Below are 23,833 nucleotides of genomic sequence, written 5' to 3'. Positions count from 1 at the left end.
TTAATGGCAGGCTGAAGACAACATGGCTACTGAGTAGTGGTTGCTAAGGGGGGGAGCTCAGTTTGAGATATGTAACCAAGCATTAGTAGGCAATCCTATGCAAATGAGGATAAGGATAGTGAATCCCAATTTTCCCTGGCATGTGAGCCATGTCCCTAGAGTGTAAGTGTAGGAGTAGGGGAGTAGTAGAGTAGAAGATAGATGACATCATGAGGGGGTATGTCTAAAAGGCTGCAAGCTTATTGGAGCAGAGTGGCTTGTGTTTGACATGAGTTGCTCAGGATTGCAAAAGGCATGTCTACAGTTGTCCCAGCTGAAACCCAGAAACCAAAGGTGTACGCCGTGGATATATCTGAAATTTCTTGCAAACGTGCTTACACCGTGCGTGCGCGTGTGCTCGCCTGTAAGCCTGTGTACGCCCGTGTGCACCCGTCTAAGCCTGTGTAAGCCTGTGTGCGCATGTGTGTGCTCATGTGCGCATGTTTGTGCTTGTTTGCACAGCGCTGCCCCTTGTGGAAACAGAAAGGGAAAAGGAAGGGAAAGAAGTAGTAGGAAGTTAACCAAGGAGAACTAGCAGAGCTGCCAGGTGAAATAAATCAGAATCAGCCAATTACACAGGCAGTACACTAGCCCAGCCCAGCTCGGCCCAGCACTTAAAACTCTGCAAACAACATTCCCCCATGTTTTTCTCAAAAACACTGCAACAATGCAGTATACAAAGAGTGAAAACTTAAAAAGCTTAACTCAGACAAAAAAATGTTAGGGGCTGCCATTGCTATTATAAGCCAACATGTGCAAGATGCTGAGGGTGGTGCCATTGCAAATGCTGCTGAGCAACCCACAGTGAAGAGATGGAGAAGAGTGTACAGACCCAGGGTAACCTACCAGGGGCTACATGAGCTGGAGATAGTGGAGCGCTATAGAGTGGACAGAGACCTCCTGCAGCAAATTGTTGTGCTGTGCAGGCCACGCCTCACACACAGAACCAACAGAGGGGAATCCATCCCAGTGGAAACAAAGGTATGTGTTGGCCTAAGAATACTAGCAACAGGTACCTTCCAGAGACCAACTGGTGATATGATGGGGATTTCACAGGCATCAGCATCCAGGGTACTGCACCAGTTCCTGAATGCCATGTCAGCACATGTCGGTGATCGTGTATATTTCGCCAATTCCCGTGAGGCATTGGCCAGCAATATGCGTCTTTTCCAGCAAATAGTGGAATACCCTGAGGTAGTGGGTGCAATAGATTGCACGCACATACACAAAGCACCAGCCGGTAAGTGGGATAGGGCCTACATCAACCGCAAGGGCTTCCACTCCATCAGCTGCCAGGTCGTGTGCAATGCCCAGGGCATAATACTGAATGTGTGTGCTGGCTGCCCTGGAAGCTACCACAATTCCCATATCTGGCATCTGACGCAGCTGTACCAGACATATGCCAATGGGGACATCCCTGACAGTCACCTAGTGGGGGATGCTGGATATGTACTGGAGCCGTGGCTGATGACACTCATCAGAAATGCACACACATCTGAACAAGAACTCCATAATGAGGCACATGCACAAACACGAAATGTAATCGAGTGTGTGTTTGGGATGCTCAAGTCACGGTTCCGGTGCCTGGACACATCTGGTGGAGCCTTGCAGTACTCACCAACTACTTGTACACAAATTGTCATGGTATGTGCCATGCTACACAATATGATCCTGCAAAAACAGCTGCAGCAGGAACAGCATGGGGCAGGGCCAAACAGCCCCCCACCATTGCCAAGGCCATCACAGGCAGAGCGTGACTGGGAGGAGGAACAACCTGAGCCTGCCCCAGTAGACAGAACGAGGCGTGCCCAGTATGCCTTGGCCTTGGCAAAGAGGCAGTGCATAGCACATACACTGGCTCAGTAGGAACCATGGAAATGATACCTCTCTCTGACTCGCACATAAAATAAAAGGGATGCCTAACTTGACACTACCTGTTTTCAAACATGTATAGGTAGTGTACTATGTGCATCTGACATAGGCAGCTCTGCAGCACCACCTGAGGCATGATTGCCATGTTTTAAGCAATATAAAGCAGTGCTAAGCAGCTTTTACCACTATTTAGTATATGTAAACAAAATTGCCCGCACTAACTAGCGCAACGCTGGGCAACGTTGAGCAATGTTGAGCAATGTTGGGCAAAGTCGGGCAAGGTTGGGCAAAGTTGAGCAAAGTCAGGTAAACACGCTTACACCTGCTTTACTGTTCCTTAAGCAGTCTGGTCTGCCCAGCATGATAATAAAAAGCAGTGACAGGGCTCGAACCCAGGATACTGTGCACTATAGTCACAGTACTGAACCACTAAGCCATGACAGCATTCCACTGGCACAGACACAGCAGGACAATTGTACACTAATGCAAACACAAAGAAATGCTGTATCATGCCCCCTAAAGAGGCATATGGGTAACCTCCCCCACAGGCCTATGCAGACAGAGAACAGCAGGCCAGGTGGTGTGATGTGGGTTGGGTAGGCTATGAAGTCGCAATTTAATATACGTGACATTGGACGCTAAGATCTGTAGTACAGTAGTATGCCTCAAGCCAGTACGATAGGCAACAGTACAGACTGAAATGGTGTACCTTACATAGCAGTGCAGGCCTAGCAAATGTGTATAAGCATCAGGTGAACCCCTCATCCTATGTACACCCACAGTAACAATCAGGTGTGCCCCCGGGTAGAAATGTACAAAGAATAGCTGTCCTCCCTGTATGTAGAAATGTTGATAAGTCTATGCAAAGTGTCTCATGGAAGCCCTGCAGGCACAGCATGATCCCTGTTGATTTATGACACAAAGGTGAGCCCTGCAGTAAAAATACAACTTGATTTTCCACACACATATAGTATAAATGTCTATACCGGGTGTGCTCACACACTTCAACAAATGTAGCGGATTTCAGTCAGCAACATAGTCATACTGGGAATGCTCACACACTTAAATAAACAAAGCAAATGTCAGGCAACAACATACTAAAAGGTCATACTGGGCATGCTCACACGCTTAGGCCATGTCTGAGTACAGCAGTGGGCCACACATATCTGGCAGTTGCCTGTTTTACCCCAGGAACCTGTCACTATTCACCAATCCTGCCTTGTGCACACAGTTATATGAAAACAGACACATATAATATATTGGAACCCTGTCATAATCAAACTATGTACCACAAGTACTTAAGTTGTTCACAGAAAGTGAAAAAGCAAAGAAGATCAATAAACCTGCAATCAGTATCATCAATAAACAATGTGCACTCCAAACATTATCCAATCCATGTTCTGGCAAAAGAATCTGTGAAGGAGTCCATAGAGAACCATGATGCTTCCTTCCGCTATGTCATAAATAGCAATGTACACTCATATATGTCCTGAGTCAGTGCAAACTGTAAATGACTGACATTGCCAACATCCTGTCAGAGGGGCTCATACATACATACCCCCCTCTCACTGACAAAAGGCCCTATCATCATACCTGGAGATTGTGAAAGCACAGATATCACATATAGAATGGGTAAACAGCTCCTTCCAAACCTGAAAACACGGCGTTTATAGGATTACATTGTTTCCCTAGCTGTGTCATAAGTTAATTCCAGAACAAACAGACCCTGCACCTGAACAGTCTGTTAAGCCTCACCCTCTGTACAGGATATGAAACTGTTGAATGTGTTACAGCAACGTTTGGCACACTCCACAAGTGTTGGTGCACAACAGACCATGGGAACTATTGTCTTATAAGCCTATTAAGCCTGATCTGCAAGGCCATGGAGTCCATCATGATGGAAATCATAAACAGAGCTATTGGGAGCCTACAAACACCCAACCCTACCAATTTTGGTTTGGTCAGGGGCAGATCATGGTTCCCAAACCTGCTAGACTGTTTTCAAGGCAGTCACCCAGGACATACATCAATGAAATGAGCTACACACGTCCCACATAGACCTTGAAAAGCCCTTTGCCAACATCCCAGACACATGTTGTATCCACAAAATCAACAACCTGTGCATAAATATGTCTGTCATATGATGAATTGCCAACTGGGGTACAGATAGATCACACAAGGTAAGAATTGTGGTCTCCTGTACAAGCTGGTAACAACTGCTGTCCCCCATGGCTCAGTCCTGGAACCCCTCCTGTCTGGTGTATACTTTTCAGAAATACAGTCAAACACACGAGGGCTGTGTTTAGCAAAGTTTGTGGATGACTACTAAAACGTTTTCATAATCGATGTTTGGGACAACAGAGACAAGCTTAAAAAAGGTCTCAGTCAGACAGATGTGGTGTCAAAATTATGGCCTCGAGCTACAGTCATACAAATACCACATAGGTGCCAACACCCTAAATATGGAGGTGATAAAAAGGGATCTATGGACACATGCGGATAGTCATCTCTACTTCCAGAAACACATTCACAAAGTGGTCAGAAAATCATGCTATGTGTTCCCACAAACTGCCAAAGTATTTGCATGTAGGTCAAAGGAAGTTCCCTCTATTCATCAGTCATCAAACCCGTCAGAGAGTACCACAACACACTTGCGATGAATCTGACTAGGCACCTTCAGCAGCTAGAAAGACCACTTAAGTACCTCAACAAGAGGATTACTGGCCTCAAACAGTTGCCCCATGCAACAAGACTGAATTTAACTCAATCTGTACTCTGTTGCATACTGTCTACTCAGGAGATCTCTGCCCAACAGACAGATCCATGTCATGGCAACACTCAGATCTGCTCTGAGTTACAGCTCAATGGCACTAAATATACAGACCCAACTGATATTGCCAACATCCTGGCAGATAAGATCAGTGCTAACATTACCCCCCCTCTCACCCATGAAAGAGCACATCTCTATAATGGAAGACTGCAAAGTTGCTGTCATCACGGCTGCCCAGGTAAAAAACACTCTCCAAAGCCAGTATCACAGCATCCATGTGACCAGATAACTTCCCAGGCTGTGTTCTACACAAACTACAGAACGAACAGATACCACACCGATGTACCATGTTCAGTCATAGCCTCACCTCAGGCTTTGTGCCTGCTGAATGGTGCACAGCGACGGTTATCCCACTACACAAGGGTGGAGACACCATGGACCCCAGGAACTAGCGCCCCATTAGCCTGATGAGCCTGCACTGCAAGGCCATGGAATGTATCATCATACAACTTATAAAAAAAGACATTGGTAATCTCCAAATCCTGGACCACAACCATGTTGGGTTTGTAAAATGCAGATCATGTCTCCTAAACCTGATAGATGACATTGAAGCAGTCACCAGAACCGTAGACAAGGGTAAGGTGGTTTGCACAGCCTATGTAGATCTTGCCACAGCTTTCAACACCATCCCCCCACTCTGGAATTATAGATAAACCCACTAAACTAGGTATAAATTGCTATGTCACAAGATGGGCTGCCAACTGGCTCACTGACAGAACACACACTGTGAAAGTAGCAGACTCCAAGTATGACTTTGGAGCAGTGACGAGTGCAGTACCACAGGGTTCAGTCCTGGGTCCTGTCCTGTTTTGTATCTACTTCCCTGAAGTAAACTTTAACATGGAAGGTCTGTGGCTAATGAAGTTTCCAGATGACTGCAAACTAGGAGCCATAACTGAAACTACTAAAGATGTGGACATCCTACAAAAGGGCCTCACTGAGACAGATGCCTGGTGTCAAAGCCATGGCCTCAAGCTCGATGCCAAAAAGTGCATTGTCATCCCCTTTGGTAAAAACTCTGTAGCCATGAACTACAACATAGGCGCTAGTATACTTAACACTGAAAGTGTGATAAGAGACCTTGGGTCACAGGTGGACAGTGGACACACCTGCGATAATCACATCCCCACAATAGTCAGGAAATCCTTCTATGTGGCACACCTCATCACAAAAGGTGTCTCATGCAGAATAGAAGAGGACATTGTTCCCCTCTACTCATCACTCACTAGATCCATAATAGAGTACAACGCCCCTTTTGCTATGTACCTCACAAGACATCTACAACTGGAAAGCCTGCAGCAATACCTCACTAAAGAGCATTAGCGGCCTGAAATACATGCCATACACAGACCATCTCAAAATGCTCCAGCTGTACTATCTCGCATATTGCCTACTCAGAGGTGATCTCTGCCTAACATGCAAAGCTATGTCAGACACAGAGCTGTTGGACATGCTCCACGTAAAACACTGACAATCCCTCTGATCTTTGGCCCCAAAACCATGAGTGAAATACAAAAGGAAGGGGTGTATCCATTTACCTTATGGATACCCACACCTTCAAGTTAGTGGCACAGCATGAGGCCTTGGAGACCATGCAAGTGCAACTAACATTGGGCAAAGCTGCTTATCAGATTGTAGCCTGCTACAGATCACCTACCTTGTCTCAGGAACCTTACTCAGTATTCCTGAGAACAGTGGAAAATATAAATGTCCTATCAAACACCATTATATGAGGAGATTACAACTACCCAAACATTGAGTGGGAGAATTACTCGTGTACAACGTCCTTTGCCCAATGTTTCTGAGAGTTTAAAAACTCAAACACCCTGGAACAGCTGGTCACTATGCCCACTAGAGATGACAACATACTGGACCTGATCATCACCAACATGGGGTACCAGTGTTCCACAACAGATATAAACCCCTCAATGGTAATTTCAGACCATAAAGTAATCACACTGGACATCCACATCCCACCCCCCCCACCCCAGTCAAGGAAACCACTGTGAAGACATTTTCAAAAGCAAACTGCACACTTCCCAAGACCAAAGTGGAAAGTTCCAAAGCCCCCTTGCTATAGGATAATGCTATATAATCTGCCGAATCATTTACAAGTGCATTCTATGAGCATCTACAGGGATGCATGGATCGAGACATCCAAATAAAACCAAGATGCACTCCTCCAAAAATAAGAAATTAGTCTGGTGGTCGTCGCCCATAAATAAGCTAGACAACAGAAGGAGGAAACAAACACATGATAGAGCAAACTTCACAAAAGGAAAGGCATCACTGATCATTATTAGGAAGAAACAATGATCGCTCATAAAATAATCCAAGGCCAGTTTCTAAAGACAAATTGCCAAGGAATGTAAGAATAACAACCATAAAGCCTTTGTTAGCTATACCAAACATTTAGGTGGCAACTTCCAAATATGCTGTCAGCTACTGCAAAATGGCAAGAAATACACTGAACCAACTTACATTGCCCACATCCTGGGGGACAAGTTCAGTGCAAACCCCCCCATCACCCCCAAAAGGGCCTGTGTCCATCCCAGAAGAATGCGGAGCCCCAGACTTCATGGACATGCAGGTAAAAACAGCCCTCTCCAAAGCTAAGAACACAGCATCAATGGGACTGGATGGTGTCCCAGGCTGCATCTTACACCAGCCCCAAAAGAAACTACACCCTCACCTACATTCACTGTCCAGACTGAACCTTACCACAGGCTATGTACTCAAAGAATGGCATGCAGCAACAGTCATACAGCTCCACAAAGGGGGTGCCACAACAGAACCTGGAAACCATTGCCATATTGGCCTACTCAGCCTGGTCTGCAAAGCTATGGAGCAAATTATCATGGAACCCATAAACAGAGACACTGGGGACCTCCAGATACTGGACTCTGCCCAACTTGGCTTTGTTAAAGGCAGATCCTGCCTCCTAAACCTAGTTGACTTATTTGAAACAGTTACCAAGGACATAGATGGAGGTGAAAGTAGTCCACACAGCCCACCTGGACCTCACTAAGGCCTTTCAACACCATTCCCCACTCTGTCATCATGGACAAGCTTACCAGCTTGAACATTAACAGCTATGTCACAGAATGGGTGGCAATCTGGCTCACAGATCAAACACAATGTAGAGTTGCGGGTGCCATGTCCGACTCTAAACCAGTCACAAATGGCATCCCACAGGTCTTGGTCCTGGGACCCCACCTGTTCAGTAGATACTGCTCAGAGGTACAGGCAAGCACAGGAGGAGTATGGCTGAACAAGTTTGCAGATGACTGCTAATTGTGGTCCATAATCGACTCCATGGTTGACACAAACATCCTACAGAAGGGTCTTACAAAGACAGATACCTGGTGTCAAAATAATGCCCTCGAGCAGAATGCCAAAGAATGCATAGTCATCCCCTTTGGATAAAACAAAGTGCACACAAATTACCACATAGGTGGTAATCCAGTATGCAAGGAGAAAGTAATTATGGTCCTGGGGACCCAGGTAGATAGGAAACTCTCCTTTGATGATCACATGGCCAAAGTGTTTAGAAATTCCTTCTATGTAGCCCACCTAATATCACCTAATGTAACCCACTTTGTCTAGTCTGATGATGTCACCATCCTACAAATATATCTGTGGAAAGGAGAGCTCTCAGTAGTGTGTATACCGTGTCATGTAAATGCGTACTTCTCTAGTATCATAAAGTAGTTAAGTAGGGGTTTGAATCCTGCACTTGACAACTGTATGAGTGTATGTATTTCCTTGGAGAGGAGCAACCTTTATGGAGACTACTAAAACACCTTAAAAGTGGTATACTTATCTTTGTCAAGTCTGATGATGTCACCATTCTACAAATATACCTGTGGAAAAGAGACCTCCCAGTAATGTGTATAGCGTGTCGTGTTAATGCGTACTCCTGTAGTATCATAAAGTAGTTAGGTAGGGGCTTGAATCCTGCACTTGACAAGTGTGTGTTTGTGTGCATCTCCTTGGAGACAAGCAACCTCTTTGGAGACAACTAAAACACCTTAAAAGTGGTATACTTATCATTGTCAAGTCTGATGATGTCACCATCCTACAAATATACCTGTGGAAAGGAAAGCTTCCAGTAATGTGTATAGCACGTCATGTTAATGTGTACTGCTCTTTATCATAAAGTAGTTAGGTAGGGGTTTGAATCCTGCACTTAGTGAGTGTGTGTTTGCTTTATGTGTGTGACACTGTTGGTCAATGTGTTGTGGATTTTGCTTTTACTACTGTATGACATATCACTATGACAACAGTATGTGCATTGCACATGTCAGGTAGCTGTGTGGCAAATACATATACGTACATGTGACCTCAATTATTTCATAGGTGGGAACCCTGCTTTCTCCATGAACACATCTGTTATCTTTGCCAGAGTGTGCTGCCACTTTCCAGACCTTAGGTCACATCTGTATGCTTGTGACAAGCCCAGCCACTGCAGTGATCCCTGGCCTAGGTCATCCATTTCACACACACTCATTACGGTTTCTACTGAATAGTGTGAGTGAGGGTTTATGCCTGAGGTATATTTCAGACCTGTTCAAACGCAGCAAAGTCTGTCAGTGATGGCTATTCATTATAGGTGTACAACAACCTTTGTCGATATGCATGCAGACCCCTTATTGCTTATGTGATCCACCGAGGGATTTCAAAATACCTTTGGAAATGTGATTACCAAAGGAGAGATGACGTAACATTTGGCTGTATGTACACATCGGTACCTGTTCAACATGTTGGGGGCTACTACCTATGTGGTACTGTGGGGATACTATGTTTTGTAAAGGTGGATTACTATGCTTTATTTGATTTATAGCTTTACAGCATGGGTTTGACAACAGGTATCTGTCTGTATGATACCCTTGTGGAGGATGTGTGTGTCATCTGGAGAATGCATTATAGGCCACAGTATGCATTTCCAGACGTGGACGGACATATCCCTACTGTGTTTGCTTGTACCTAAGAGAGCTATATGCCAAACAGGAGTGGTCCCAGGAATGGGTGCAGGTGAATACCACTGGTTACTAGCATAGTATAGTACCTGAAGGATCCAAATGTTACTGTGTGTCCTACATCTGTGTGTCAGTTGTCAATACATCATCTAACGATTGTTTATGGTCAGGTTATGTATACTACCAGAATGCAAACCAATGACAGATAGTAAAAGAATCACCCACAGCACAGTGTCAAACCATGTCATACACACATGTGTACCCAAGTTCCAAAATGTGTGTAGTACAATGCATACTGGCCACCAATAAAAAAACTATGGAGTGTTAACACTGTGTAATACAGGACAGGTCACCCTGCCCATGTGTCCACTATGCACGTACATGCAAACAGTGCACCTCCACCATGTTCACAAATGTACACCTGCAAATCTCTGCTGCACACATCCCACACGTACTGTCCACTCTCTAACACATGCTGCCAATACTACACACATCAGCCAAGTGGCATGTGGGCAGACAATACACTACTGGAATTAACACTGGTGTAAGCAATACTACAGTGACAATCATAGCTTTAATGCATCATGCCTGCTCAGCTACACCTTCAAGGATATCATTACACTTTATTGCTGACAACATGCTAACATTGCTATACTGCTATAAAGTCACCCTTTGCATCAGCACCATGTTAGCCTGTTCCTGCATCAATGTTACAGATGACAGGAGGTGGCACAGGTTTCATCATATGCACAGGGTGTGTTGTTGGTTTGTCAGAGGCCTACATTGAGCCATACAATCGACATGTATATATGTGTGTGTGTATGTGTGTGTGTGTGTGTGTGTGTGTTTGTGTGTGTGTGTGTGTGTGTGTGTGTGTGTGTGTGTGTGTGTGTGTGTGTGTGTGAGGGCTAAGAGTACTGCTATGGGCCAATGTTGATGTAATGTGTGCAGGTATGTGTTAGCCCTAGGTGTCTGGTTTATGTGTGTGTGTGTTTGCATGCACACAGTTCCACCATGTGGCTGCTATATACAGGAATTTGTGGGACAGCCACAGACTGTACCTGCCAGGCTTTACAGATCACTGTCTCCGGTCACGGATACGGTACCTGTGCCTGGCAGGGGTGCTACTGACAGTATCAGGTACTAAGCCAGACTGGGTACTATCCTCAGAGGTAGACATATGTACACTGGACCCAGGTCCCTGCTGGGACTGGCCAGAGCCACCTGCACGTGGTCTTCTAGGACAGTCTATGGACAGCCCACCCCCAACATTGCTGGGGCTGGTACTGGCACTACGGGAGCGGCTGTGACTTGAGGGATGTCTGCGGCGACTGCCAGCTGCTGATGTTGCTGGCATATGTCCACATCGATGTCTCAACCATCCTGCACTGTCCTGACACATGGACATGACATTGCAGAGGACATCTATGTCTCACCCCAACATCTATCAGTGACCTCAGTGTAACTATGGATGGCACCTGCTAGGTCAAGGATACTGTCATTTAAAGTGGTGTTATGTGCCCTCTGTGCCCTTAGTCCCTGTCTGGTGTACCATTCCATATGTGCCTGTGCCTCCATGACAGCCTGAAATATGTGTGAGGTTGTAAGACCTGTAGCACATCTTCCAGGGGCATGATGACCAGCAGTACTCCGACGAGAACCCCTGGACATCTGCCTGTGTGGTACCGGTCCAGACATCTGGGTATGGATGCTGTGTTGGGATGCATGTGCCATAGATACCACACTGTCCTGGCCAATGCCGACTGTACACTGTCCCTCAGCTAAAGGCATTGGTGATGGATGTATTGGCAGTATGACTGTGTGCATGGATGGGGTGGACACTTGTGTACTGTCGATTGGTGGCCCAATGACAGACCCTGGCAAACATGCCTGTGCCTCAACACACCTATCCTCATTATCACTATTTGTGTCAGTGACATCAGGTTCCCTGCTGCAGTGAACCAGTTCAACCTCAGCACCTGTGACAGGAAGACAGTAAACACACTTTACGACCTGTACATGACGTCAGAACACATGCACACATGCAAACATGCACACATGAACACATGAACACATGCACACATGCACGCATGAACACATGCACACATGAACATATGCACACATGCACACGTGCACACGTGCACACATGCACACATGCACACAAATACACTCCTCACTAAAGCAGACACACACACACACACACACACACACACACACACACACACACACACACACCACCAGCAATCCAGAACATACTCAATAACGGTTGATAGTGGGGTACAGTATCACAAGCCAAACAGTCATATCACATGTGTCAGCATGCAGGACGTGTGTTGCTCAACAGCATGCAGTGCGAGTGTAGACAGTCCTTGCTAATAACAGTATACATGGCTTTGATGCATGTTTGTTGTTGTTCAGTGATTGGCCTCACCCTGGAATGCAATGTGTACATGGACACAACATTGCTCTGCAAGTATTAAAAGCTCTTCAATGTCCTGTACACCATCACTCACAGGTATACATACAATGGCCGGATGTGTATCTGTGTGTCACATAGATATCCATTTCTGATTAGAGCGTCTGTGTCTTTAGCAGATAATTGTGGACACAGGTTTAGCTCATGCATGCTATGTATACACACAGGATGAGTGGTGCATGTATACCTGATGGAATACCATTGCTCAACATAGCCATTGTACAGTGGTTATGGTGAGTGTAGAACATATTATGGACATGCCAGTGCCAGCCATGACATGGCATGCTACAACACAACTGCAATGTGTGTCATGTGACCTATACACTCAATAACATTACAAGACATATATGTGTCACTTTGTGCAAATGGTGATTGTTATGCATATTGTGTATAGGTGCATATGTTTGCACACACACAACATTGAGGTGTATAGCAATGAATGCTATGTGTAGTACTGTGGTTACTGTAACTGGATGGGGTGTAGTACCATGAGCCATCATCATGCAGCATCATGTGGTCACTCAAGGCTACTAATGTGTGCCAGGCCAGCACCTATCATGCTGTACCTGAAATGCAGTACCATGGCTACATTCACCATTTCACAGCCAGTTGGTACATGGGTTTGTAAGGTGCCCAATAGGGAGCATTGCCTAACATGAATGTGTTGTGTGTTAAAGAGTGTCGCACCGCCCCATGATAGGCCTCTACCCTCAGGTATATTATGTGTGCTGTGTGGATGACATTTGGGATACTGGAGTGTGACCTTACAGCAGGTGTCTGAATATGCCATGTGTAGCATATTAACATGTACTGCGTATGACTAAGTTGTGTATGTTGTGTGCACGTGTATCGACTCTGCCTATCCAATGCCCACTACAGTGTAGCCACAATTGTTTCAGATGCTCTGTGTATTGCATGTGTTTGAGGCAGCTACTCACGTTACTGAGATGTGCATAGTCTCATAGCAAACATGCACAGCATGCATTATGCGTAGGTGTGTTACATGTGTAAATGGCCTACACCTCACCTATGACATGCACATTTTATTTGCAATATTAAATGTAGAACACACTCACCAGCATGGGTCTGCTGCCTTGCTGTCACACCAGAGGGACCTACAAGGATATGAGACAGTTTGTCAGTGGCAACAACTGTGTGCATTGCTACTGTGGGTTTGCAATCTTACAGTAGTACAATGGTTGGCAGTCACAGGCCTACAGATTATGTTCCAAATTATCAGTATTGCACAACACCAGGCTCCACATCTTCTAACTACACAGTACACATCTCACATATGCATGATCTACCAATAGAGGTAATAGTAGTCTACAGGTATGCCATGTTACCTGCATGCTCCGTGTGAACTTGCTGGGTGGCTCCACCCTCCATGATGATACATGTCTGCTGTTGTTGTTGTTGTTGGCCAGGAGCCACCAGGCTCAGGAGCAGCTCCTCCACTCTGGTGAGGGGGGGGATGGATGGCAACCCCACCATCTGTGACAAGCTGTCTACGGACATCAGATGCACGCTGCCGGACATGTCTAAGTAAATCACTGTAGTGATGGCGTACCTGCTCATATGTCCGGTTATGCATGCCTATGTCATTTACCCTATGGACAACATCTTGCCACAGTGCAGTCTGCTCATGCTGGTCCTGGCTGGTTCTTGAGAAAAGCAGGGTGTAGTGCTGAACCAGACTGGTTGTTATTACTTCATCCTCAGCAGGACTATAGGTTGGGTTGCGATGGTGGGCCATGACCCTGGAAGACAATGAAACAATATGTGTGAGCAAGTCATGTCGCACACTTAACATTTTACAGTACAGATATCACTGAACTGCCATATATAGCAACCGATTGGCTGTCAGAGGATACACACTTTCAATACCACATATCAGTCCTCAACCCACAACTGCCTGACAGTGCCTGGCACGCTCTATATATTAAACCACGTTCTGCACAGCAACAAAGAGAAACCAGTATGTAAGACTATACAACAGTACATGGCACACTGTATGCGACACAATGCACCACCTAGCCACAGGAGGTATATATCAAGCTAATGCATAAAGAAATATGTCATCCATTGCAATAATTGTGAAGTCCAGTTACAGTATTACCAGTATACCACACTAGTTGTTGATGGCAAACCCCTGCCTAACATATGTGCACATTCATGAATATAGGTGGCATACTGCTGTACTAGACTATACATGTTGCTAGATATGCACTTATATCCTGTAACACACATATGACAGAGGGCATGTTACAGGCATACCCACACACACATCAGACATACATACAAGGCACAAAGGTATGGCAACCCAGGTGAGCTTTACCTGTGTACCATACAGTACTGTGTGTCAGTACTTACAAAACCTTATGCCTGAGGTATGTAATCTGTGAGGACTACAGGGAACACACAAAACAGTGGTTTCAAGCAATGTGGACATACATCATACTGTGCTGTTTAGGCTTACAGCTTCAGGTAGTACTACAGTTCATACGGGATTTGGATTCACCAGCAGTATCAATCAATAAGCATACATGTACTGCTTTAGCCTACAATAGCACACCCCAGTTAACACCAAGGGACTACGTCAGACCATATTCCATACTGCTTTTTTCTGCCTAGCAATAGCATACACATATTTTACTGGGATCAGAGCTAGGAGACAAATTACCATGACAGAAACAGTTTCCCACTATGCTATCACACATATACACAACTTTGACATTCACCATCACACTCAGTCAACCTCACATAGCAATTATTGCAACAAGTACATGTGGGTGTGTATCGGTTCATAGGTAGGTAATAGGCTATTGGTCCTAGGGCCTATAGAAGCCTAGCCATACGGTACCCTGGCCTTTGACACCCAAGTAATTTAATTTCATGTGCCCCTGTCAAGCAGAGCCACAGAAGTGATTCCCGGGGTGTATTTCCTATCTCCCATCCAATCATCAGGATTATTCATGGTGAGTGCTAATGAGGAGCTTTGTTTGCTATTGATAGGTAGTTTGTTCCAGAGTATGGGATGTCTCTGAGATAGGAATCTATCCCTCCAGCATGTTCTGTCTATTGAAGTGATAAGGTTTAGGTCCCTAGAGTATGTAGCTCGTAGGGATTGTGATCTGTTTACGTGGAGCATGTCCAACAGCTCTGGGTTTGACATATATTTGTATGTTAGGCAGAGGTTACCTCTGGGTAGGCGGTATGCGACACAGTCTAGCTGTGGTTTTGTGAGACGGTCTGCATAGGGCATCTGTTTGAGGCCTGTAATACTCTTTGTGAGGTATGTCTGTGGCCTTTCCAGTTGCTGTAGATGTCTTGTGAGGTACATACCAAAAGGGGCATTGTACTCTATAATGGGTTTTATGAGTGATGAGTAGAGGGGAACACTGACCTCTTTTTCTCTGGATAACACACCTTTTGTGATGAGGTGTGCCACGTAGATAGATTACATGACTAGTATGGCACTGTGATTATCAAAGGGAAGACTACTGTTCACCTGTGTCCCATGGTCTCTTATCACACTTTCGGTGTTAAGTAGACTACCACCTATGTGGTAGTTCATGGGTACAGAGTTTTTACCAAAAGGGGATGCCAATGCATTTTCGACATTGAGCTTGAGGACATGGCTTTATCACCAGGCATCTGTCGCAGAAAATATGACTCTGTCTATATATATATATATATATATATATATATATATATATATATATATATATACTTTCATGGTGGGAATATCAATTATGCGAAGGTTGTGAGGTATACAGTTATGTAATAATATTGCACAATCTTGTGGGAAATGCATTGAAGGTGTTCTCAGCCTGTGTAGCTTTAGCAGGCCTCACTGGCTGCAACACTGCAAACCTAAGAAATCACACCCATAGCATGTAACCACCACATGTCATATACCAGCACTGTATGCTGTCTTGTTTGCCACACACTACAACCTACATACAAATATGCACATAACAACCTTCACCAACATATATATGTCCACCCTTCACAAACAGTTGCAGTATGTCCCTTGCTCTATGCACATGTACAGATGCTAATATATCTGACACAGATATATCTCTCCATATGTGTGTGCCATACACACACAAGGTCCACACTGTTGTAAGTCCCTGGACCTCACAGCTGACCTGTTGGGCCTTGCTGCAACATGAACAGGTGTCACATGTGAGCACACAGTAATACTAGAGGGTGTACATATAGCTGCAAATGCTAGATTAACATACTAGCCTGGTACAGAAGTTGCCAATGCTAAGCTACACATTAATATGACTATCATGCAGGTGTTACTCTGTCACATCCATGTTTATATAGCTGTATGCACTACTCCCCCAAACAGCCATTGTCCACACTACTGTACAGAACACAGATAACATGGATCAGATGTTTGACATTTAATGCTGAGCTACATATGTCCCAGTTATGTCCCACTGCACACAGCTACACACTGATTTGTCCATGGCAGTAGTCATGCAGGGCATCTGTGCATAGATACGTACTGCTGCCACATATGGATGTTTCAAAATATGTAGAGTACTCTTCAAAAACATCTACTACATGCCAGTAAATACATATCTGTTACATACCTTTCCTTTGTATGTGTTGGTAGTATTACGTTCCGTGTGTCTTTGGCTTTTTTTTCTGTTGACGTTGATGTGGATGTGTGTCTGTCTGTCTCTCTCTCTCTCTCTGTCTCTCTCTCTCAATATCTGCAATGGAATGATTGCATGTGTGGGTAGCAAGTACAGCCTGCTTTTATAGGTATCTGCACATGTGCATGTGATGGCCTCTGCGCCAATTGGTGGCCACCATTTGGTAATTGCATGCAGCCTGCTGTGTGGTAATTGCAGTACTCACAGTCATAGCAACCCAATGCTATACATTGCTAAGTCAGGTAGGCATAGCCATTTCAACTTTCCAAAGTGGGGTCCATGCTTGTTTGCTGTGGACACCGTTGTCTAAGTCAGAAGGTTGGTATAGTTCTTATATATGAAGCTAGGGGTGTAGCCAGTGATTTAAATGTTGTACTCAGACCTGAATGTTGCTACTTCCATTACACAGTTGTCAGTGTTGAATTGTACTCACCCCTACAAATGCTAACACAAGATACATGGGAGTATGTAGTTTCTTTTCTACTTATACAATTAACTGCCATACAAAAGTAGCTATTGAGATGTATTCATTTGGCACATGAACTTTTTGGGAACTGCTATACTGTGAATATTAATGTACTCACTTCTGCACAGTTTGTGCTTTTTTATTGTTGACATTAGCACAAGTTGCTCAAGAAAACTGGACAATTCCAGTACTGAGTATGCCTACCTATATCCTTGGTAGACCCTGAACACACAGGTATATTGTACATTTGGGTGGGGATGCAGACATACAGAGAGCATTATGTATTATTGTGTGAATGTTATCTTGCTGGACTTAAAGGGTTGCTGTGTACCTGTTAGTTTAGCAAGGCAAGTAGTCTGTCTGCATAGCTCCCAACTGTGGACCTATCCAGATGGTAGCCAGACGTTAGGCTGTTATTCTCTGTCTGTGCAACGCACAGGTCTTTTCAGCACTGGTACAGTGGCATTGTTACAGTCGTTTGCTACCAGTACATGGCTACATCCTTTGGTATTTCAGTGCTGTACTCCTACATAAGGGTATGGTTGTGGAACTCCTTCCAAAGCTATTTGCACAGTGTGTAACAGTAGAAAAGCTGATATGCCTGTGTGTTTCTGCCTCGGCCAGGCATCTGAAACACTCAGGTACATATTTGAACAGAGTGAGGTAAAGGTAGGTAAAGGTGAGGTACACCTTCAAAATATTAGAGACAGTAAGTGGAGACTTTGAGAGAAGCAGTGCATATGGATTACTACACCTTTTCTGAAGTACAAGCGGTGTCGAACTCCTACATATTGTCATTATTCATTAGGTGTAATACCCCACCTTTTTGCCTAACGTCAGTACTTTTCAGGGGATTCAGAGGGACACAGCTAACATATGTTTCAAAATCAGAGACATCCCTGAAATGTAGTCACAGTTGGGATGTATGTCCTCTGCCCTAATCAGATATACCACTGTTTGTCCTGCTATGATACTGTGTGGGTGTTGTAAAGTGCTGCTGTAACATTATTTACTGCTAGAATGGCTGGTTCTCTTACCACAGTCATGTAATGCAATTCCACAACAACTGCTGGTAAAGTTCCACAGAACAGGTTTTGTGTTATGGCATTCCTATCTTTCCTTTACATTCACTCATTCTGATGCATGATATATCTATTTCAGCAACAACCTGCTGTATATCTACTGTGGCTTAGTGGTACTTCATGCAGTCTAGTGTGTCCAAGGTCTGGGGTTCGAGACTGACAGAGGTGTTTTATTTTGCTGCTGAGCAGAACAAGGGCCCTCACCTGCAGGGTGACTAAGGCACTTTTAAGCAGTTGTAAGTGGGTTTGCGCATGTTTGCATGAAACTTAGCAACACTTAGCTAAGTGCACACAAGCGCACACCGTGCAAACCTGCTAACTACTGCTTAAAAGTGCTTACTCCCTCTAACACTTGCGCTCATTTCTTTGAAAGAAAAGAAAATGGGGAGATAGGAAAGTGGTGAAAAAGGGGCACAAAGAGGGAAAGCCAGTAGGGAGAACAGCTCGGGATGTGCAGGACGGGTGTCGGGAACAACCATAGCTGCCCATTTCTTTTACAGCAACAGCTGTGCATATGCAATAATTTTGGAGGGAAATATGAAACCTTCCACCCCTGAGAGAGGGGTGAGGACAACAAAGTATGTTGTACTGCCAATTAAATATCAGTTTATGTGTCCAGCGGACATGTGTGCAAAATGGGCAGCTATGTATGGGGCGTAATTTTTTTTTTGGGAGTAGATTGCCCTTTTTTTTCTTTGTTAGGTGAGATTGGAATGTGGGGTAGGGGAAGTAGGTTTATTTGGGGAGGTAGGTTAGGGAGGTAAACAGACAAGACAAACAAGATGCATACAGGGGCGGAATATGACACATGTGCTGGGTGAACACCATTGATGGCGAAGGATGTTTGGAAATCGCAAGCCCATGAGCCCACAGATGGCAACAGTGGAACTGAGATTCCCACCCATGGGCAGTCACCACTGCACCTTCACAGCCCAGAGGGTGGCTGTGCTGGGGGCTGCGTAGGAGGGGCAGGCTCACCCGTGAGTCATGCCACTCATGTCTCAAGCTGGCGTAGAGGGTCAGCGACAGAACGCTTGATCTCCCTACGCACCACAGCCTGGACCGTTCAGAGGGTGATAGGTGGCCCTTCTCCGCCCACGCTTGCACGGGGGGGACAAGCCCCATCCCCTGCAGCGCTTCCACCCGAAGATGGCACAGTGCCAACAGAGGGGGAGGTCCCAGGCTGGGCAGTGGAACTGCTGGTGCCAGGTGCCATCGCCAGCTGAGGTGGGGCAGGTGGGTCCGCTGGGACCAGCCTTCCCATACGTTCTATGTTTAGGAGGATTTAATGGGTTAGTAACAGTCAACAGCATTCCCAATTAGTTATAACAGCATGCAGAAGTATTCCCATTAACCCAACACACCAGAGTTCCAACAGTTGAACAGCAAGCATAACACATTAACACATGCATATATAAAACAACAGTGGACATTACAACAGCATGCAGGTTTAATTGATGGCAACAGGCCACCAATATTGTGGTATTTGAACAGGGCACATGCATTCGGAATAAATGCAGATATTTATAAACCAATAGGACATATGTCCCAACAAATGTTTTGAGATTAGACATACCCATTGAGGTATGGAATTGCATTTTGTATGCACATACAGTAGGGTGGAAAACGATAGCTCCATTAACAACTTATATATCCTTCTAGTTTACACTACAGTTATATGTCCCCTGCATGTATTATTACACTACCCAATTGTCCTTAAATTGGGAAATGGGTTTTGCTAGATCCTTACATACATGGGCTGTATCTGACATACAAACTGTCCAGGATGCAATGTTACTGCTACATATTTTGTGAGTTGCTCAGACACACTACTGCTATGATGGTACACTGACAGCTCTACTTTCCTATACTTATCTAGATATGTTTAAGTGAAATTATCAGTTATATGTTAACAGCTCCCTACATTTCTGCCAGCACAATGACATTTCTGGGGAACACAATACCAAGCTACTCATGTGCCAGATTAACCTGTGCATGCTGGGCATGAACCAACAGTTGAGGACTGTATATATGCTTAACAGCTACTGGCACTCCCTTCATCCACTTTATATGGGCCTACCCAAGTGTGGGTTGACAGCGCTTAATACAACAGTACTATTTCTATAATGCAAGAGTACAACAACATATCAAAGAAAGTGACACTGTCACACTCCAGGAATTATACCTTTATTAATTACATAACACACTTTTCTAGAGGCTCTCTCATTTATTTGATATAACAGTGCATGCAGAAGACTTATTCAAGACTTTTAATACCTTTATTAATGGGTTACAACACTCTTTTTCTGGCTCTCTCACTTATTTTATATAACAGTACATTCAGAGACTTTATTCAAAACTTATTATACCTTTATTATTGGGCTACAACACTTTTTTCAGGCTCTCTCACTTATTTTATATAACAATACATGCAGAATAATTACTAACCTGCCTGGTGGCGCAGCCGTAGCAGCCTATCTGCATAGGCTTGCTGATTCGCAGCACGGACACCTGCAGCTGTGAAGTAAATGAAGTGATATTGAGACATACCTATCCATAATATAGACAACAATGGCAATTCTTACATACTTCATTCCATGGCTATCTACACAGTAGTGGGGCATTTTCCATCCCACGGGCCTTCTATATCTACTGGTTCAGTCGGTCCTCCTTGCATCTCTTCAGGTCTGAGTAGTGGTGTCTGACCTGCTCACCAGTCCGAGGGACACCTGTGGCACTGGTGAGATCATGAGCTAGATGGCTCCAGCCTTCTACTTTGTATTGGGTGCCCTGGAATTGGCCCTGCAGGAGTCTCTCCTCATGATTATGGACGAGGAGCCAAACCATTACTTTTGACTCCTCAATGCCCCAATGTTGCACTCGAAATCGAGAGTCCTCTCCAACACCAGCCATGCTGACTGCAGATGGGAGCTACAACCAATTATGGCAAGTATTCCCGCCTATGGAGCTTAAATATGCCTCATTTCCCACACTTATCTGTGATTGGCCAGTTTTGAAAAAACTCAGCTAAAAGCACACCTGCTTAGCAATGGGTAAACTTCCATTGATATGTATGTGTGTGTTGAAAGTGCATGCATAAGAAAAGCTGTCATGGCTTAGTGGTTCAGTACTGTGATTATGGTGCACAGTATCCCGGGTTCGAGGCTTGTCATTGCTTTTTATTTTACTACTGGCCAGACCGGCTAGGAGTTGTGGCTGTGTTTAGCCGACTTTGCTCAACTTTGCCCAATGTTGCTCTACGGTGCTCTATGTTGCCCAACATTGCCCAATGTTGCCCGACATTGTGCTAGTTAACACGGTGCGCAGCTACACGCAAACATGTTCTGTTTGTGCTAGTTTGCGTGATGCGCAGCTCCGCACAAAGCTATTGCGCTAGTTAAAGCAGTGCTAAGCTATGAGCAATTATACTTAAATATGCTTAATACTGGTAGCAGTGCTTCACATTGCTTAAGATACGTTACTTATGCATTCATCAGTATGCATAACGATTTCACCTTCATATATATATATATATATATATATATATATATATATATATATATATATATTCATTCACTACTACATAGGCCATTTCAACACTTTTTACTAAAATTTAAAAGATAAATGTCAGGAATTATTTTTATATACAGATTTCCAACAGAAAATCAAAAGGGGAGTGGTGGGACTCGAACCGGGAATGCCTCCTCTTTGTGCGAAGGCTCTATCACTACGCTATTGCAATTTTGCTTAATTTGCATATAAGTTTCTTATTATCCTCTTCGATGTCTAAACTGATAACTGTAGCTAAGCAATGGGCAAACACGCGCAAATACTGGCAGCTATATCAGGAATAATTAAAAATAAAAAATAAATGTTTTACATTTTATAATTGTACTGGGGTTTAGAATGTGGGGGAGTGTAGTGTTGGGTATGTACACATTTGAGCGGACTCGCTCATGTCAGTTGACATTTCCCAATTGAGAGACTTGCAGGAGCGTGGATTTTTGGACTGCTCAGCAGTCCGACACACCCCCTGCACACGTGCACGCTCCGTGTTAGCCTTAGAGTTGAGGCAGCACGCCCTCATGAATATGCATGGAGCGCTGACATCTTACTCTTAGACTGCAGTTTTCGTGTAAGACTAACTTAGTCTTACACGGAAGGTTAGTGAATCCTGGGGATTATTTTTTAAAATCAGTTCTGACAGTGTAGAAATTACATTGATTTCACTAGTCTTATAAATGGAATTTCTGGTCAAGAAATTCTCATATATTCCCCACCCTCTATATGGGGATGAAAATAACAAAGTATATGTTTGTAACAGCAAAAAGAAAATTGTTTAAAAGATTATTTTTGAAAAACCTCCCAATTAATGTAAAAAAATGCCAAGTGTCCCTCATAAATGAGACCAAAAATTAAAATGAATAAACAAATTAGATATACTTAAACAGAAGACCAAAATGCTTGAATTAAGAATATGACAAAAGTACATGTGTAAACTGTACATTTCTGTCAGGCATCTCAATAACTGGACAACTCCTCCCCAAATCTGCCTACTTTAAACATGGCTTTGGTAAGACTCTCCTTCTTGAGATGATCTATATTAATGACCAAAGTTTTTTCACTTCATTGTGCTCATGTATATTGAAAATAATTTATTTAATTTCCCTTAGATGTCTTGACAGTATTTCATAATACCCACCCTCAGTTTGTAAAGGACCCCCCCCCCCCCAAAAAAAAATACAGCATATGCTAGAGCAGTGCCCATTTCTTCTACGGGTCCATAGAAAGGGTAATGCACTATCTAGTTGATTAACTTATACAGTAGCTTCTGTTTGTCAAAATCATCTTTTATTACACACCACAAAACAACTCTCAGTCTCCCAAGTGAGCACTAAGGAAAGCATACATGGCCTACAGCACCATCAAGCAGATCCAGTCTTCATATTTAGTTTTAGGATGCCCTACCAAGCTGCTCAGATTTTCCCTATTTCCCTCAGCCATCCCAATAGCCCAGTAACTAGTACATCAGTATATGAAGAAGTGATCCCAACAGCACAACCACCGATGTAACATTAAAGTGTATAGAGCATGCAGGTGCAGTGAGTCACATGGGAGCACAGTGTAGCATTATTAACTTGTTGCATTCTTTATATCTGCATGCCAAGAATGAAGCCGTGCATTTTGTAAGTTATTCAGTATATAGAAGTGTGGCATGACAGCAAAATAATAAATCAAATATTCCATTTCTCATGGTAGAACAATACCTTTCCTGAAGCTAGTGTAAAACAAAGTATTATGAAATTTTATGGGTATGCTGAATTCACTCTGTTAAACCATACTGAGCTGTGGCCAAATGCATTTAGAGAATAACATGAAAGTATATTTTTAAACATTTTTGCAAATACACACA

At 44.1% G+C, this 23,833-nt stretch overlaps 1 protein-coding gene across 1 annotated transcript in view; it reads right to left on the bottom strand.

Moving 5' to 3' along the window:
• The window catches only part of LOC122809148 (carcinoembryonic antigen-related cell adhesion molecule 21-like), a 618,106-nt gene that overhangs the window by 119,103 nt on the left and 475,170 nt on the right, over positions 1-23,833 (bottom strand). The window lies entirely within an intron of this gene.

Source organism: Protopterus annectens, chromosome 8.part0, assembly GCF_019279795.1.
Source record: "Protopterus annectens isolate FY-2018-M chromosome 8.part0, PAN1.0, whole genome shotgun sequence".
In the NCBI taxonomy this organism is placed as follows: domain Eukaryota; kingdom Metazoa; phylum Chordata; order Ceratodontiformes; family Protopteridae; genus Protopterus; species Protopterus annectens.
The sequence above is the reverse complement of the archived record's forward strand: the minus strand, read 5'-3'. Positions and strand labels throughout refer to the sequence as shown.